Consider the following 18,906-nt stretch of genomic DNA (forward strand, 5'->3'; position numbering starts at 1 on the left):
AATAATAGGATAAATTCTTGAATCATTTATTTACCATTTTTCAAGATGGGTTGGTGTTCTAGAAACCTCCAACAGTGACTACTTTTAAAGTGTTACTACAAGTGGATAGATCTTAAGATATTTGCTATGTTTTAATCCATTGTAGTCCTTACTTTTTCAGTGTTCATATCGTTTTACTCATCTTTGGCCACTGGGATTTTGCAGTGATTCCTAGGGTCCTGTTCATGTGGTACTTGTAGTTTTTGATAACTTTTTGTTTTAAGGGACAAGATTTCCCAGGCTGACCTTGGAGCAAACGCCTGCCCCAGATTTGGAATCTGTCATTCTTCCAGGAATTTCAGGTTCTTTCTAGTGGGAACCATTGTTTCGTCATGGTCTGTAATTTTATTCTTAGATGTTGAGTTATTCAGAAGAGTGTTTTAAAATTACTAAGTGGTTAGTTTTTGGCTTTCTTTTTGTTAATTTTTTCATTTCCTTATAACCACAGAATGTAACTCTCTGGTTATTTTTTAAATTTTACCATTGGATTAATTAAAAATGTTACATGAACATTTGAAAAGAATACTATGGAGATAATAAATAACTTCTTAAATTGTTACTCCTACACATTACTTTGATTTACTTATCCATAGGTTTTTAAGAGGGCTGTATTGAAAAACAAGTGCTATCATAGGGGTTTGTTAATTCTTTCATTTCTGAAAACATACTTCAGTTATTTTGAAGCATTGTGCTTTAGTATGTGTAACATTAGTGTCTAGTTAGAAAATCTAATTCTTATTTAGATTTAAGGATGGGTAAATTGAAACAATACAAGACTAAATTTTCTTTTTATCAAAGATTAGACTGCACAGAGAGCAAAGTATCTGGATTTTGTTGGTAGCTCCAGGAGAAGTTGACAATGTCATATTGAGGGAATTGCGGTGCTAGTTAATGTATCCAAGAACTTGATAATATGGCAAAATACAAATAGTTGAGCAAATAGAAATTGAACAGTGGTCAGTGTAATTCTCATCAGTTGCACACATTTTGTTTTTGGGAGGAGGGTATATGAACCAAGGAGCTTTATTTACACAGTAAAAGTAATAAACAGATTCCGGAGACATTAGAGCAGCTCTAGTTCAAGAGAGTCATGTTCTGTGTGAGAGGCAGCTGGGGGTAGGAGGGGAGTGACACGGATCTAGCACCTTCGGCACACGGATCACTCTGCTCTGGGCAGGGGCCTGAGCCAATACTAATTGCTCTGGCCACCAAACTTCCTGATTCTCTATAACACCCACACTATTTGGTTTGGGAAAGCATGCTTACAGCCTGGGCAGCAGCCTACAAGGTGTCACAGAGCCCCCAGGGCGGTTTTCCCATTGCACTGATAACACAATTTGCAAAAAGCCTATGATAGAAGGTCAGATGATCCTATCTAAGCGATATGATCTCTGCTGTGATCGGGAATGGTTTTTTAAATTTGTTTTTAATCATTTTTGCTTTTCTCTCTCTCTGAGAGAGAGAGAGAGAGAGAGTGGGGAAGGGGCAGAGAGAGAGAAGGAGACACAATCCAAATCAGGTTCCAGGCTCTGAGCTGTCAGCACAGACCCTCATGTGGGGCTCAAAGTCAGGAACTGCGAGATCATGACCTGAGCCAAAGTCAGACGTTCAAACGACTGAGCCACCCAGGTGCCCCAACTTCTTTTCTCTTTAAAGAGGCATGGTTTTCTCTGACTGGAGCCAACTGCAGAGGGTTGACCCACTGTGTAGATATGGCAAAATGCAGCATCAGTGGCTACAAAGGGAGCAGAGTGTCTGGGCCACACCAGCCATGGCCTGGCTGGGTAGATCCCTGGCACTTGGAGGGACTCTGCTCACATCCCAGGGCCCAGGCCTGAAGCGAACTGTACACATTTTCTTTCATTATTGCTTCTGGGTAAACTGGCTCCTCAAGGAAACAAAGATATTTGTAGAATGTGGGCACAAGAAGGATGCCTGTTAGTTGTGCCTTTTCCTTTTCTGCAGTGCTGTGAACTTAAGAGTATCGGTATTAAGAAAACCTAGTGTATGACCTGAACACCCCATAGTAAGGCAGCTTCATTTCTGCTAAGATGGGCAGTGTGACAGGTGATGTTCATATGACATTTCCACACACTAGGCTGTGGTCTAGCCAAGACAGCCTGCCACCTATCCGTCTTCTTCCATTTCAACTGTTTAAAAATACAATTTCACACATTCTTTCATTTTATTCATGAATGCTATGCTTCAAACCCAGGGGCCTCCCTGCCAGGTGGAGCTATAATTATGCCTGGGCAGTCTGCAGCTGTGCTTAGTTATAAAGTTTTAACTAAAGAAAAAAAATAGAACTTGAGTTACTTTTTTGCATCTCCTAATATTTCCCCAAGTTAGTACATTTATATGACAATTAAATCATTTGTAAAGAAATTAATGACATTTACTTTTTGGGGGGGGGGGGTGGGGGGGCGCCTAGGACGTTGAAAACCTGGTGTTAAAAATGACCAAATTTTTGGTTATCTTTCAGCAAAGCAATCTCAAAATTACTACCCCCCACCTTTTTTTTTTTTTTTTTTTGGTTTGTTTTTTTGTTTTGAAAACCATAAACCCATGTGTTTCTTGACTCCTATTTTTTCCCCTCCCACTATCCCTGATGTATTTGCAAATCCACTGGCTCTGATTTTTAGATGGATGCAGGATGCAGCCACTTGTCACCCGATGACAACTATAGCCTGTCTTAAAGCTGCATCCTCTCTTGCGAGGACTGTGCAAAAGCTTTTCTATATAGGCTCCTGTTCGCCTTCCATAACATACTCTGTTTTCGGGCCAAATGATTTCTTAAAAAGGTAGATGGCGCTATGCTTTGCCTCTCTTCAAAACCTCTTTTGTTACCTCCTCTCACTAGGAATAAAAGTAAAGTTGTTGCCACAGCCCACCTGTCTCTGCCACAGCTGTCCTGGCCTCCCTGCTGGTCATAGGCAGTAGTGAGCATGATCCCACCTCAGGGCTTTTGCACTGGCTCTTCCCACCATTTGGAGTACCTTTCTGCACGTATGTGCTTGATTTACTTTCTTCCTTTAGGTGTCCACACAAATTGGCCTTATCAGTGAGGCCTTCCCTAAAATAGTTCCCTTTTCTCCTGGTTACTGTCTGGTTTTTTACCTAGATTTATTTATTTATTTTCTTAGCACTTAGTAGCATGATAACATGTCTCGAGTCATGCAAATGAAAGTTCTAAAAGAGCCTGGATTTCGTTTTGTTCATACTGTGTTTCTGTGTGATGGGCAGTGCTCAGGTACATCATCAGTGTCTAATTACTGTTTGTTGAGTGAATACACAAAGGCAAATGCCTGCTGAGTCTGCTGTGCTTGGAGTTGGTACCCTAATTCTGGGAAAGTCGCATTCCAACTTCATGCTTCCTGAAAGCTGGATATAGCAACCCAGTGCCATTTCCATACGAGATTAAAATCTGACTATGTAGGGGTGCCTGCATAAAAAATTATTAAAAAATCTTCCTATGTAAAGAATAGCTTATTGAATAATTTCTCCTATATTTTTACATGATGCTGATAATTTGCAAGCCCTTTCCCATATATCTCCTTGCATTCTCATAATCATTGTTCTAATTAAAATCTAGAACAACATAGAAAAATGAGAGGTGAGAAAATAGAGACCCAAATAATGTTGGGAGAGTTGGGATTCAAACTGATCTTATTCAGCTGAGGACTTACCCTGCCCCCAACCCAAATAGAAAGGTGCTTGAGCTCTTTTTACATGGATGTTCTTTGGGGGAATTTTAAGAAAGTTGGTATATTTCTTACTTAAGAAGAGTTACTTTAGACATTAACGCTTAGTGCTTCAGGATTTCAGGTGGCCCTGGTTACTTAATACCATCTCTGGCAAGAAATAAGGCAGGAAGAACATATTTGAAGGATGGGTTGAACTGTGCCCACCTGCTCACAGCATGGCAGCTGGTTCCACACGGTGTCTGAATGTCAGACCAGAGCTGTAGATCTCTTAAGACTGCACCTATGATGATGTACAATGTTACTTCCACCACATCTGAATTGATCCCATGGTCAAAGTAGGTCACAAAGCCAGTCCAGGTTTCAGGAGAGGGGAGTAAACTCGACCTCTTCTAGGGAGGTCTCATTGCAAAAGGTGTGACCATCTTTGGAAACACAACCTGCCTCCAAAAATCACCCTCAAATCTGTTCTAATTTTAGCACCAGTAGAGAATAGAGAGCTTTTAAAGATGATGATGATGATAATCACCCTTTTGAGAAAGGGTAGGTTTTCTTAGGTGTACTGGGTACTGAAGAAAAAATTCACCTCTGGCTAGTACTCTACTTATTGGGTATGCCATTACATCCAAGAGATCCATTGTTCCTCTCGGACAGCATTGATAATATTTTCAAAAGGAAGAATAAAAACTGTATTCTGGGGGCGCCTTCTTTTAAGCGTCCAGCTTCAGCTCAGGTCATGATCTCACGGTTTGTGAATCGAGCCCCATGTTGGACTCTGTGGTGACAGCTCAGAGCCTGGAGCCTGCCTCAGATTCTGTGTCTCCCTCTCTGTCTCTGCCCTTCCCCCACTTGCACTCTGTGCCTCTCCCTCTTTCTCTCAAGAATAAACAAACATTAAAAAAAAAAAGGTATATTGTGGAATTGTGCTAAGTTTACCATATTTTATATGTGTAGCCAGTATTTTTACTTTGCAACAGGATTTAATGAAGCTGGCATTCTACTTGTTACAAGAAAGCTTGGACAAATCAATGTAGACCAATCATTATTACTTAGTTTTATTAGTAGAATAAAATTTGAGTTAATAATCTGTAGTATTTCAAATAAAAAAAGCAACAAGTATACAGGGGTTTAAAAAATTTTTTTTAACGTTTGAGAGAGAAACAGTGTGAGCAGGGGAGGGGCAGAGACAGAGAGAGGGACACACAGAATCCGAAGCAGGATCCAGACTCTGTCAGCACACAAACCGATAAGGGGCTACAACTCACGGACAGGGAGATCATGACCTGAGACAAAGTTGGGCGCTTAACCAACTCAACCACCCAGGTGTCCTGCAGCGATTTTAAATTAATTATTTCTTCTTAATATTTATGTAGTTATCAGTACACTTGGAGGCATATGGTAGGGCACTGAAAAAATATTTGCAAATGTTGGCCATTAAAAATGTCTACAAAATCAGCTTGTTTTGTCTTAGAAGTTTCTTTTTATGGGGAGGAAATGAAATCCTGTGATGAATTCTAACTGTAGATTTTTGGTACTACCCTTGATATAGACAATAGGACTGTAAAAAATACATATAGTATACTTAGTCACTATTATAACTTTGACTTAGTCACTATCATTTTTAATTTGTGACATTCTGGTGTCATTTTTTAATTTCTTACTCTGTTCCATCTCCCCCAATTCACCCTCTGGTGCTTGGCAGGACACTCTGTCTGACATTGCTGAGTTAACAACTTCCTCTGCTGTGATCATGTAATTCTAATCTTTCCCCTCACGAGAGAGCTTTTTGTGAATTCTAAGCCCATCTGCTGCATATCCCCATTTTGCCTCTGAAGTAAGTTCCAGACACGTGACAAATGTGGTCAAACTATTTACAACAAATGTCCACGGGAGCATTCATACACAGCAACTGGGAAACGGGTTGATTCACAGAAAAGTTTCTGTTTGACTTGACTGTCATAAACAATGAGATCACAAAAGTAAATATTCCACATCTGGCTGTCTGGATCCTCAGTTGTATGGATATTTCTGGAAGGAAGGAAAGAAGTCATGTGGATCAGTCAGCATCATATTGTTCACATAATTACAATATTTTCTAAGAAGTAAAAAAAAAATGTGTTTGGGTTGATTCTTTGCTTAGTTATGAGAGTGAAAGTTATTCAGCCATTGTGTTTCATTCAGCACTGGGTAGGCAGATTAAAGCATTTGAGTGTTTCAGTATGACAAGGGAATGCTTGTGGTAGAAGCAAACTTATAATTAAGTTCACAGGTTACATTCTTGGATTTCTGCAGGAAAACGGTTAGCTGCCTCAGAATTTATAGATAAATTGTTTTTTCCATTTTCACAGAATATTTTTTAAGACACCATTTAATTAAGAGAATGCTTGTCCCCATTCAGATCTATTTTTCAATACTCTGTTTCACAATAAGGTACAAAAATGCCAACTTGATTATCTCCTTATGCATTAACCAAACATTCAAATAGTTAAAACTTGACTGGTAGCCATTAGCTATGGAAATAAAATTGAGTGAAAGGTGAAAAGAAATCAAGAATTCTCCTAATAATGGGCTTGAAGAATGTGTTAACATATGTACATTTTTCTCAAAATGTGTTTGCATTAAGGGATAATCTATATTTGTTGATTCTTTAGCATACTGTTTGCACTTGAAATATTTTTCTCTCCTTATAATGCACAGTAATAAAAGGTAATATTATACTTGGAAGTGTGTTGGCAAGGGAAACTGGTGGAGCTAATCCAATAACTTGGAGCTCCTTGGAGAAAAGGCGTTAGAGAAATGCAAGGTATTATTGTCACTGTTATTACTGTGTGGAGCTGGAAACCCTGTCTGCCCTTTGTGAAAGCTGGCCACTTACGAAAGAATGTAGAACTGCTATAGAAGGAATTGAAAGAGTTGCGTATCTTGAAAAACACTCAGAGCTACGGTAGAAAAAATTCTACTGTAAAAATTTTAAAGAAAAAAAATTTTAAAGAAAATGGCTTAGATTTCTTGTTACAGTTCTTTGTCATTGAAGATGATAATATCGGTGATTATTTTCCAGGTGCAACATGTAAGTAAAAATTCTAATTGTTGGTCGTATTGGTAGTTCAAGCCGGAAATAGGGTTATTTAGAATTTTTCTAAGCACTGACCTTTGAGATTTAGTTGAAACAGACTCCAGGATACACAGAAAGATACACAGTTTTACATAAATATCAGAACAAGTGTGAATAGCAATCCTATACTTGGTATTTTGGCTTAGGCTATGTCAGTATTAGTGAGGCAATTGGGAATGAGGATTATTAAGCTAAAGGTAGACTGGCTGCCATTCAAATTTTGGCTATCAGCCATGTGAATTAAAATCATTGATTGTTCTAAGCCTCAGTTTCTTCATCTATAAGTTGGGGATAATAAAATCACAGCAGAATCAGTGCATTGCACATAGACAAGCTTTCAGTAACAGAGGTTATCATCCCAGCTAACTGTTACCATTGTCGTAATTAATGTTGACCTAGAACTATACTGGTCACTCTTAATTATAACCAACATATTCATAAAGCTTTTGCATAACCAAGATCTCTTAATTAACTTTGTGCTGCTCATTTAATTTATTTACTAAAATTTTTTAAACTTTTTTTTAATGTTTATTTTTGAGAGAGAGAGAGGGAGGGAGGAAGGGAGTGCAAGTTGGGGAGGGTCAGAGAGAGAGGGAGACAAAGAATCTGAAGTGGGCTCCAGGCTCTGATCTGTCAGCACAGAGCCAGATTCGGGACTGGAACTCATGAATGGTGAGATCAGACCTGAGCTGAAGTCAAATGCTTAACTGACTGAGCCATCCAGGTGCCCTGCCCCCAACCCCCACAATTTTTTTAATGTTTACTTATTCCTGAGAGAGAGCAGGAGACAGAGTATGAGCAGGGGAAGGGCAGAGAAAGAGGGAGACAGAGAATCTGAAGCAGGCTCCAGCTGTCAGCACAGAGCCCCATGTGGGGCTCCAACTCATGAACTACGAGATCATGACCTGAGCTGAAGTTGGATGCTTAACCTACTGAGCCACCCAGGCACATCATGTGCTGTTGCTCATTTTAGAGACTGGGAATGGGGGGGGGGGGTAGGGGAAGGAAAACTCATAGAAATTGGCCAATTTTGATAGCTATTAGTTATTACGTTTAGAGATGAGAGGGAAGTTACTCATAAAATGAGTTGGTTTGATGAAAGATTTTTTTAAAATTTCTTTAATGTTTATTTTTAAGAGAGAGAGAGAGAGAGACAGAGCACGAACAGGGGAGGGGCAGAGAGACAGGAAGACCCAGAATCCGAAGCAGGCTCCAGGCTCTTAGCTGTCAGCACAGAGCCTGATGCGGGGCTCGAACCCAGGAACTGTGAGATCATGACCTGAACCGAAGTTGGTTGCTTAACCAACTGAGCCACCCAGGTGCTCCTGATGCAAGTTTTTATTACATAAGTATAATGAAAGGAAATGAGGTACAGGAATAAAAATCATTTTAGCTAATTAGCCAGATATTAGCATCTTTTTAATGTCCTCATTATCAGTATTGTGGTTGCAAGTTATCTTGGTTATCATGTTGCAAATGATCTCTTTAGGGCTATATTTTCAAAAATGCTTAAGAGTATTTCAGAATTTATGTACTAAGTATATCTGCTTATTGTAGTCATTTCACTTATCTTGTAATTAAAACAGAAGGAAATGTGTTGCAACTTCTTTGTGTAGATAGGTATCCTTAGAGGGTATTTTGATATTTCTAGTTAACTTTAGATAAGAAGTAGCTATTACCCAGATTGATGTGCATGTGTGATCCTGTACCTGAAAATAATTATGAATGCAAACACAATGCATTTCCAGGTATGGCAAACATACATATACAGTGTCATAGCAATGATTTATAACTATGTTGGCTTAGCTACATATCTGACTACAGCTTTGATGAAAATACTGGGCTGATACTGGAAGCAACTAATTGTATTGCTTTGGACTGTTTGGTGGTCATATTTTTATTCAGCTGAGAGAAGTGATGGATTCAGTTCTTATTTCAAGATGATATTTAAATCAGACCCAGATAAGAACCTTAAGGTAGCTACATTTCACCAAAAGACCAGCACATTGTCATTTTTTTCCTTTCTTTGTATTTAAAGGAATATATTTTGGTTCCTGGACCCCTCTTCCTATCCAGTTTTACTCTGTCTTGTCGTTTACTTTGTTCTTGATAATCTCTTTTGTTTAAATTATTTACTTCCTTGTTCTCCCTTAATTTTTCCCTTGTCTTTGCTAGTGTCCAATGAATTCCTCTTTTTGCAGAAGCTCAGCAGGAAATGGATTAATGCAGCTGGAAAACAACTACCTAGTGTCAGGATACTGGGGTGACCTCTGTATTAGAAAAATAAAATAATTGAAAAGTATCCAGCAGCTAAAAGTCTGTAGGCAAAAAAAAAAAAAAAAAAAAATCTTAATGCATCTTGTTCATTTCTACCATGGAAGTGTTTTTAGCATCTCCAAGGTATCCTGTGTGAGAAAAGTCATAAACAACAACAACACACACACACATACACAAAACAAAAAGAGGGAAAAAATGTTAAATGGAGATGAAACAGGCAGAAATGCTGAGTCTGGGATATGTTTTTATACATTTCAAGTTAGCAATGCATAAGGAACCTGGAATATTGAGATGTGTCATTGATATGAATGGGAGCGTGGCATTGTCCCTACCCCATTCACTTAAATTGTTACTATTTCCAGCACTGAGAACCACCTCGAAAATCATCTTCCCAATATAAATTTTTTTTTCAACGTTTATTTATTTTTTTTGGGACAGAGAGAGACAGAGCGTGAACGGGGGAGGGGCAGAGAGAGAGGGAGACACAGAATCGGAAACAGGCTCCAGGCCCTGAGCCATCAGCCCAGAGCCCGACGCGGGGCTCGAACTCACCGACCGTGAGATCGTGACCTGGCTGAAGTCGGACGCTTAACCGACTGCGCCACCCAGGCGCCCCTTATCTTCCCAATATAAAAAGAGTTCATATTTCTAGCAATACTTCATCATTGTCAGGCTGTGATGGTCAGCCATTGCACGGATATTCTTGCTGCTGAGGTCAACAGCAACTTAGCAAAGACAGAAAGGATGTCCTTTTTCCCTCCTACTGGGTCACTGAGTAACCAAGAGTATTTTTTTTTGGGGGGGGAGGACTAATACTCAGTGAAATATCTGAGATTTAAAAACAAGATTGCTTAGCCTTGCAATTGTTATTAAGTTCTTTTCCTGGGCTGTAACGCATAGGCTTTGATCTAAAGTCCTACCGTTACTAGAAGGACTTGTGCTATTACGATAATGTGCACTGCTCTTTTTGCTATTCCTATAGGGAAAATAAAGCCCACATTAGTTCCATATTAGTACCTGACTTGGAGAAGTTAAAAAGCACCAGAAAAAGGTTAAACAGAGTCAAGTACACATAAGAGAGCAGTGGTTATTAGTGTTCGGGGAGCCATTAAAAAATTCTGCTTATACAGAAGAATTTATTGGCGCTCCTGCTTCTGGCTGCTTTATGCATTTTAATAAAGAAGTAGGGTGTGTGTGTGTGTGTGTGTGTATTCTTGCACACATTTAAGGCTGTGATTGAACAGGGACTTCAGCTATTGGGTCTGTCACTAATTTTGTCTTTCTCACTCTTTTTTCCCCGAAGTCTCACTCTTTAACTTGAGCTTCTGAAAATTCTGAAAATCCTTTACTACCAGTTTTATTAAGGCAATGCAGGAAGAATATGCTTGTTAACTCTATGGATATATTTTTTCCTGATTTACATATCTGGGAAGATGTTTTACTTTAACCTGATGTTTGAAAGTAATTATCCAGAGGGAAAAAGGTGCAGTTTGATGAACTAAGGAAAGTTTGTGAAGGTGTGTGTGTGTGTGTGTGTGTGTGTGTGTGTGTGTGTCTATTTTAAGATTTTATTTTTAGGTAATCTTTACACCCACTGTGGGGCTCAAACTCAGAATCTGGAGATCAACAGTCACATGCTCTACTGACTGAGGCAGCCAGGCACCCCAATGAAGTTTTCCATTTCTTGGTGCTTTGAACGAAAGGTACATTAGAAAAGACATGTAGATTATGATTAAAGGAAGTGATTTGAGCATAGACATTTAACTAGATCTTCTAAATTCTGATTGAAATGACCAAAGGAATGTAAACCAGGACACATTATTAACATTCAGAAACTAGGAGAGATACTTGTAAAATACTCACATAAGATTAAACTATGAGGAGAGCCAACCAGCATGTGAAAGAAATGTCTTCCTTTCCTAAGAGGAATAGATTCTGAGGAGGACAGAACTGTAAGCTTCAAGTGTGACGGTACTGGGGACAAGAGTGGTCTTTATGAATGGGGGAGGAAACAAATAAAGCTATGGCATATGTACCAGGAAGAGCACTGCACAACGCTCCTAAATTAAACTGAGGCATATGTCAGGCTACATCACATAGAATTTGATGTTACCGCTAACTCCTACCATCTTTTTCTCTGTGTTGTTTTTAATATGCTTTCATTGTTGTCATGGAGTGTATTTTATTTGACTTCAATCCTTATAAATTTGATGTTTGTTTAATACTGCAAAATATCTATCTTGATAAATGTTTTATGTGCACCTGAAAACAATGCATATTCTGTTTTTGGAAGAGTCAACCAATACATATTATTTGATTATATTGTTTAAATCTTCCATATCTTTATTGATTTGATGTTTACATGTTTTATTATTTATTAAGAGATGGGTATTGAAATTTCTAACTATAATTGTGGATTTCTCTGTTAAAACCTTCATTTATTTCAGTTGTTGCTTTATGTATTTTGAGGCTGTGTGCTTTGGTACATGGGAGTTTGAGATTATTATATTGTAATAAACTGATACCTATGTAGCTGTGATAGACTTTACTCTGAAATCTAATAATAAGTGTGATTAATATCACCAGTCTAGCTTTATTTTGATTAGTGTTAGCATGGTTATCTTTCTCCATCCTTAAATTTTTAACCTGTATGTGATTTTATATTTAAAATGCGTTTTCTGTAGGCTGAATATAGCTAAATCATGCTTTTATATCCAATCTGGCCATCTTTGCCTTTTAGTTAGGCTATTGAAACCATTTATATTTAATATGATTATTGTTATGCTTAGCCTTAAATCTGTCATCTTGCTATTGGTTTGTCCTATTGTCATCTTTTCTCTTTTTCCTTTTGTACTAATTGGACCTTTTTATGGTTTCATTTTATCTGATCTTTTAGTTCATTAGTTAGAACTCTTTAATTTTTTTCCTTCCCTCCCTCTTTCTTTCTTTCTTTCTTTCTTTCTTTCTTTCTTTCTTTCTTTCTTTCTTTCTTTCTTTCTCTTTTTCTCTTTTTCTTTTTTTTTTGAGAGCTAGAGAGAGCACCCAAGTGAGGAGGGGGCAGAGGGGGAGGGAGAGAGTCTTAAGCAGGCTCCATGCCCAGTGCTGAACCTGACTAGGGCTTGATCTCACAACTGTGAGATTGGATGCTTAACCAACTGAGCCACCCAAGCACCCCATTTCACCTTTTTAGTGTTAGGGTATATAGTATGTGTCTTTAACTAACACTGCTTACTTTTAAGTGATGTTATACCATTTCACCTTGAGTAAAAACAAACAAAATCTTGGATTTGGATTTCTTTGTATTTGTATTAATATTGTCATGTATTATACTTTTACATATGTTAGAATTACCACGTTATGTTGTAATTACTTTGAAAGTCAAGTATCTTTTAAAGAGATTTAAATAATAAGAAAAAAATCTATTACCATGTTGTTAATTCTGGTTATATCTTAATTCCTTCAATTCCTTTATATAAATCCATATTCCCATCTGGTGGCATTTTCCTTTTGTTTGAAGAGATTCTTTTATCTATTATTTTTTTAATGTTTATTTTTGAAAGAGAGCATAATTTGGGGAGGGGCTGAGAGAAGGAGACAAAGAATCTGAGGCAGGCTCCAGGCTCTGAGCTGACAGCAGACAGCCTGATGCGGGGCTTGAACTTTCAAACCATGAGATCATGACCTGAACCATAGTCACAAGCTTAACCCACTGAGCCACCCAGGTGCCCCTGAAAGGCTTCTTTTAACATTTATTGTAGTGCAGGTCTGCTGGTGAATTCTTCCAGCTTTTGTGTATTTGAAAAAGTCTTTTTCTTATCAAACATATTTTCATTGTATTTAAGATTCCCGATATCCTCAAATCTGGAAGTTCACTGGATTCTGCCTCACTCTTTGCTCTCCCTGTACAATGATCTAGAACCTCCCTCAAGGCAGTAAGCTGGGGCAGTCTTGGGGCTCATCACATTGATTTTGCATGTTTGAGGGATCATTGTTTTCCACTGCCTAATAGCCAGTGTTTTAAACTGTTTTTGACTGTTTAGACTGTTATTTTGACTGTTACCTAGTTGTTTATGGTAGTAGGGTCAGTTTGGTTCCTGCTACTCCATGATGATTGGGAAGTCCCTATAATGGGATTCTAGTCAGATTTGCATTTTAAAAAAGATTTCCTTCATATGTTTAGCTCTGGTACGTTTGGTGCAAGCAGGTGTCTGAGTGTTGATTCATCTTTGAAATTCATCTTGAAAATTGTACCTTTTATCAATAATTATGTATTTTTATTTTATACTTAAATTTATATTTCATTGGGTCCCCCTGGGTGGCTCAGTCACTTAAGCTTCCGACACTTGGTTTTGGCTCAAGTCATGATCTCACAGTTTGTGGGATTGAGCCCCACGAGGGGCTCTGTACAGAGCCTGCTTAGGATTCTCTCTCTCCCTTTCTCTCTGTCACTCCCCTGCTTGTGCACTTGTGCACATGTGCTCTCAAAAATAAACATTAAAAAAATTTGTATTTCATTATTTTTGCTATTTATGTTGCTACTTCTCTGTTTTCTGTTTGCCTGGAATATCTTTAACCATCCCTTCATTTGGTTTTACTGTTTCATTTTTATTTAATGATTTTAATGTTTTTTTCTTCTAATTTTTTTTGTTCATGTTAGCCATTCTGACAGGTGTGAGGTGGTATCTCATTGTGGTTTTGATTTGTATTTCCCTGATGAGTGATATTAAGCATTTTTTCATGTGTCGGTTGGCCATCTGGATGTCTTCTTTGGAGAAGTGTCTATTCATGTCTTTTGCCCATTTCTCCACTGGATTGTTTGCTTTTTGGGTGTTGAGTTTGATAAGCTCTTTGTAGATTTTGGATACTAACACTTTATCTGATATGTCGTTTGCAAATATCTTCTCCCATTCTGTCTGTTGCCATTTAGTTTTGCTGATTGTTTCCTTTGCTGTGCAGAAGCTTTTTATTTTGATGAGGTCCCAGTAGTTCATTTGTGCTTTTGTTTCCCTTGCCTCTGGAGACGTGTTGAGTAACAAGTTGCTGCGGCCAAGATCAAAGAGGTTTTTGCCTGCTTTCTCCTCAAGGATTTTGATGGCTTCCTGTCTTATATTGAGGTCTTTCATCCACTTTGAGTTTATTTTTATGTATGGTGTAAGAAAGTGGTCCAGTTTCATTCTTCTGCATGTCACTGTCCAGTTTTCCCAAAGATTGGATAATCTTTACTGCTATGTCAGATTACTTGGCCATACGTTTGTGGGTCCATTCCTGGGTTCTCTATTCTGATCCATTGATCTGAGTGTCTGTTCTTGTGCCAGTACCATACTGTCTTGATGATTACAGCTTTGTAGTATAGCTTGAAGTCGGGGATTGTGATGCCTCCAGCTTTGGTTTTCTTCTTCAAGATAGCTTTGGCTATTTGGGGTCTTTTCTGGCTCCATTCAAATTTTAGGATTATTTGTTCTAGCTCTGTGAAGAATACTAGTGTTATTTTGATAGGGATTACATTGAATATGTAGATTGCTTTGGGTAGAATTGACATTTTGACAATATTTGTTCTTCCTATCCAGGAGCATGGAATCTTTTTCCATTTTTTTGTGTCGTCTTCAGTTTCTTTCATAAGCTTTCTATGGTTTTAAGTGTATAGATTTTTCACCTCTTTGGTTAGATTTATTCCTGGGTATTTTATGGTTTTTGGTACAATTGTAAATGGGATCGATTCCATGATTTCTCTTTCTGTTGCTTCATTATTGGTGTATAGGAATGCAACTGATTTCTGTGCGTTGATTTTATATCCTGCAACTTTGCTGAATTCATGAGTCAGTTCTAGCAGTTTTTTGGTGGAATCTTTAGGGTTTTCAATAGAGAGTATCATGTCATCTGCAAAGAGTGGAGGCGTGACCTCCTCCTAGCCAATTTGGATGCCTTTTATTTCTTGGTGTTATCTGATTGCAGAGGTAAGACTTCCAATACTATGTTGAATAACAGTGGTGAGAGTGGACATCCCTGTCTTGTTCCTGATGTTAGGGGGAAGGCTCTAAGTTTTTCCCCATTGAGGATGATATTAGTGTTGGGTTGTTCATGTATGGCTTTTATGATCTCGAGGTATGCTCCTTCTATGCTTAGTTTCTTGAGGGTTTTTATCAAGAAAGGATGCTGTATTTTGTCAAATACTTTCTCTGCATCTCCTGAGAAGATGATACAGTTCTTATCCTTTCTTTTGTTGATGTGATGAATCATGTTAATTGTTTTGCGGATATTGAACCAGCCTTGCATCCTAGGTATAAATCCCACTTGGTCGTGGTGAATAATTTTTTAAATGTATTGTTGGATCTGGTTGGCTAATATCTTGTTGAGGATTTTTGCATCCATGTTCATCAGGGAAATTGGTCTATAGTTTTCCTTTTTAGTGGGGTCTCTGTCTGGTTTTGGAATCAAGGTAATGCTGGCTTCATAGAATGAGTTTGGAAGTTTTCCTTCCATTTCTATCTTTTGGAACAGCTTCAAGAGGGTAGGTGTTAACTCTTCCTTAAATGTTTGGTAGAATTTCCCTGGAAAGCCATCTGGCCATGGACTTTTGTTTTTCGGGAGATTTTTGATTACTAATTCGATTTCCTTACTGGTTATGGGTCTGTTCAAATTTTCTATTTCTTCCTGTTTCAGTTTTGGTAGTGTATATGTTTCTAGGAATCTGTCCATTTCTTCCAGATTGCCCATTTTATTGGCATATAATCGCTCATAATATTCTTTATTATTGTTTTTATTTCTGCTATGTTGGTTGTGATCTCTCCTCTTTCATTCTTGATTTTATTTATTTGGGTCCTTTTTCTTTTGGATCAAACTGGCTAGTGGTTTATCAATTTTGTTAATTCTTTCAAAGAAACAGGTTCTGGTTTCATTGATCAGTTTTTTGGTTTTGATAGCATTAATTTCTGCTCTTATTATTTCCTGTCTTCTGCTGTTTTTGGGTTTTATTTGCTGTTCTTTTTCCAGCTCTTTAAGGCATAAGGTTAGGTTGTGTATCTGAGATATTTCTTCCTTCTTTAGGAAGGCCTGGATTGCTATATACTTTCCTTTTATGACCGCCTTTGCTGCATCCCAGGAGTTTTGGGTTGTGGTGCTATCATTTTCATTGGCTTCTGTATGCTTTTTAATTTCTTCTTTAACTGCTTGGTTAGCCCATTCATTCTTTAGTAGGATGTTCTTCAGTCTCCAAGTATTTGTTACCTTTCCAAATTTTTTCTTGTTGTTGATTTCGACTTTCATAGCGTTGTGGTCTGAAAATATGCATGGTATGATTTCGATCTTTTTGTACTTGCTGAGGGCTGATTTGTGTCCCAGTATATGGTCTATTCTGGATAACGTTCCATGTGCACTGGAGAAGAATGTATATTCTGCTTTAGGATGAAATGTTCTGAATATATGTGTTATGTCCATTTGGTCTGGTGTGTCATTGAAAGCCATTGTTTCCTTGTTGATTTTTTGATGAGATGATCTGCCCATTGCTTTGAGTGGGGTGTTGAAGTCTCCTACTATTATGATATTACTATCAATGAGTTTCTTTATGTTTGTGATTAATTGATTTATATATTTGGGTGCTGCCACATTTGGCACATAAATGTTTACAATTGTTAGGTCTTCTTGGAGGATAGACCCCTTAAGTATGATATAATGCCCTTCTTCATCTCTTGATACAGTCTTTATTTTAAAGTCTAGATTGTCTGATGTAAGTGTGGCTACTCTGGCTTTTTTTTTTTTAAATTTTTTTTCAACGTTTATTTATTTTTGGGACAGAGAGAGACAGAGCATGAACGGGGGAGGGGCAGAGAGAGAGGGAGACACAGAATCGGAAACAGGATCCAGGCTCTGAGCCATCAGCCCAGAGCCCGACGCGGGGCTCGAACTCACGGACCGTGAGATCTTGACCTGGCTGAAGTCGGACGCTTAACCGACTGCGTCACCCAGGCGCCCCAACTCTGGCTTTCTTTTGTTGACCATTAGCATGATAGATGATTCTCCATCCCCTTACTTTCAGTCTGAAGGTGTGTTCTAGGTCTAAACTGGGTCTCTTGTAAACAGCATATAGTTGGATCTTGTTTTCTTATCCATTCTGTTACCCTCTGTCTTTTGATTGGAGTATTGAGTCCAGTGACGTTTAGAGTGAATACTGAAAGATATGAATTTATTGCCATTATGATGCTTATAGAGTTGGAGTTTCTGGTGGTGTTCTCTGGTCCTTTCTAATCTTTGTTTCTTTTGGTATTCATTCATGCATTCATTCATTCATTCATTCATTCATCTTTTCTCCCCTCAGAAAGTCTCCCTTAAAATTTCTTGCAGGGCTGGTTTAGTGGTCACAAACTCCTTTGATTTTTGTTTGTCTGGGAAACTTTTTTTTTTTTTTAATTTTTTTTAACGTTTATTTATTTTTTGGGGACAGAGAGAGACAGAGCATGAACGGGGGAGGGACAGAGAGAGAGGGAGACACAGAATCGGAAACAGGCTCCAGGCTCTGAGCCATCAGCCCAGAGCCCGACGCGGGGCTCGAACTCCCGGACCGCGAGATCGTGACCTGGCTGAAGTCGGACGCTTAACCGACTGCGCCACCCAGGCGCCCCCTGTCTGGGAAACTTTTTATCTCTCCTGATATTTTGAATGACAGCCTTGCTGGATAAAGAATTCTTGGCTGTATATTTTTCTGATTCAGCACATTGAATATATCCTGTCACTACTTCCTGGCCTGCCAAGTTTCTGTGGATAGGTCTGCTGCAAACCTGATCTGTCTTCCCCTTCCTAGGTTAAGGACTTTTTTTCCCTTGCTGCTTTCATGATTCTCTCCTTGGCTGAGTATTTTGTGAATTTGACTATGATATGCCTTGTTGATGGTCGGTTTTTGTTGAATCTAATGGGAGTCCTCTGTGCTTCCTGGATTTTGATGTCTGTGTCTTTCCACAGGTTAGGAAAGTTTTCTGCTATGATTTGCTCACATAACACTTCTACCCCTATTTCTCTCTCTTCCTCTTCTGGGATCCCTATGATTCTGATGTTGTTCCTTTTTAATGAGCCACTGATTTCTTTAATTCTTAAATGGTGCTCTTTTGCCTTAATCTCCCTCTTTTTTTTCTGCTTCATTATTTTCCCTAAGTTTGTCCTCTATATCACTGAATCTCTGTTCTGCCTCATCCATCCTTGCCGCCATGGCACCCATCTGCGATTGCAGCTCAGTTATAGCATTTTTTATTTCATGCTGACTAGTTTTTCTTTTATCTCCACAGAAAGGGATTCTAGTCTATTTTCAACTCCAGCTAGTATTCTTATTACCGTGATTGTAAATTCTGGTTCAGACATCTTGCTTCTATCTGGGTTGGTTAAATCCCTGGCTGTCGTTTCTTCATGCTCTTTGTTTTGGGGTGAATTCCTTCATTTTGTCATTTTGAAGGGAGAAAGGGAATTAATGAGGTAGAAAAAGTAAAATTAAAAGAATTAAAATTAAAAAATTAAAATTAAAAAATTAAAAACACATATACAAAAAAATCGAATAAATGATGCTAGAACCTAGATGTGTTTTGGTCTGGGTGTTGAAAATGGTTTGATAGATTAGAGAGAAAAGGAGGGGGGGAAAGAAAATCATTTGAGAACTTGAAAAAAATAACTACACTGAAGTGGACTAAAATGAAATGATGGAAGTAAAATAGAATTTGAAAAAAACTTACACAAAAGTAAAGAATATAGTAGAAAAAATTAAGGAAAGTATTTTTAATAAAAATTAAAAATAAA

Source organism: Herpailurus yagouaroundi, unplaced genomic scaffold (assembly GCF_014898765.1).
Source record: "Herpailurus yagouaroundi ecotype Mexico unplaced genomic scaffold, PumYag 190, whole genome shotgun sequence".
Classification (NCBI taxonomy): Eukaryota; Metazoa; Chordata; class Mammalia; order Carnivora; family Felidae; genus Herpailurus; species Herpailurus yagouaroundi.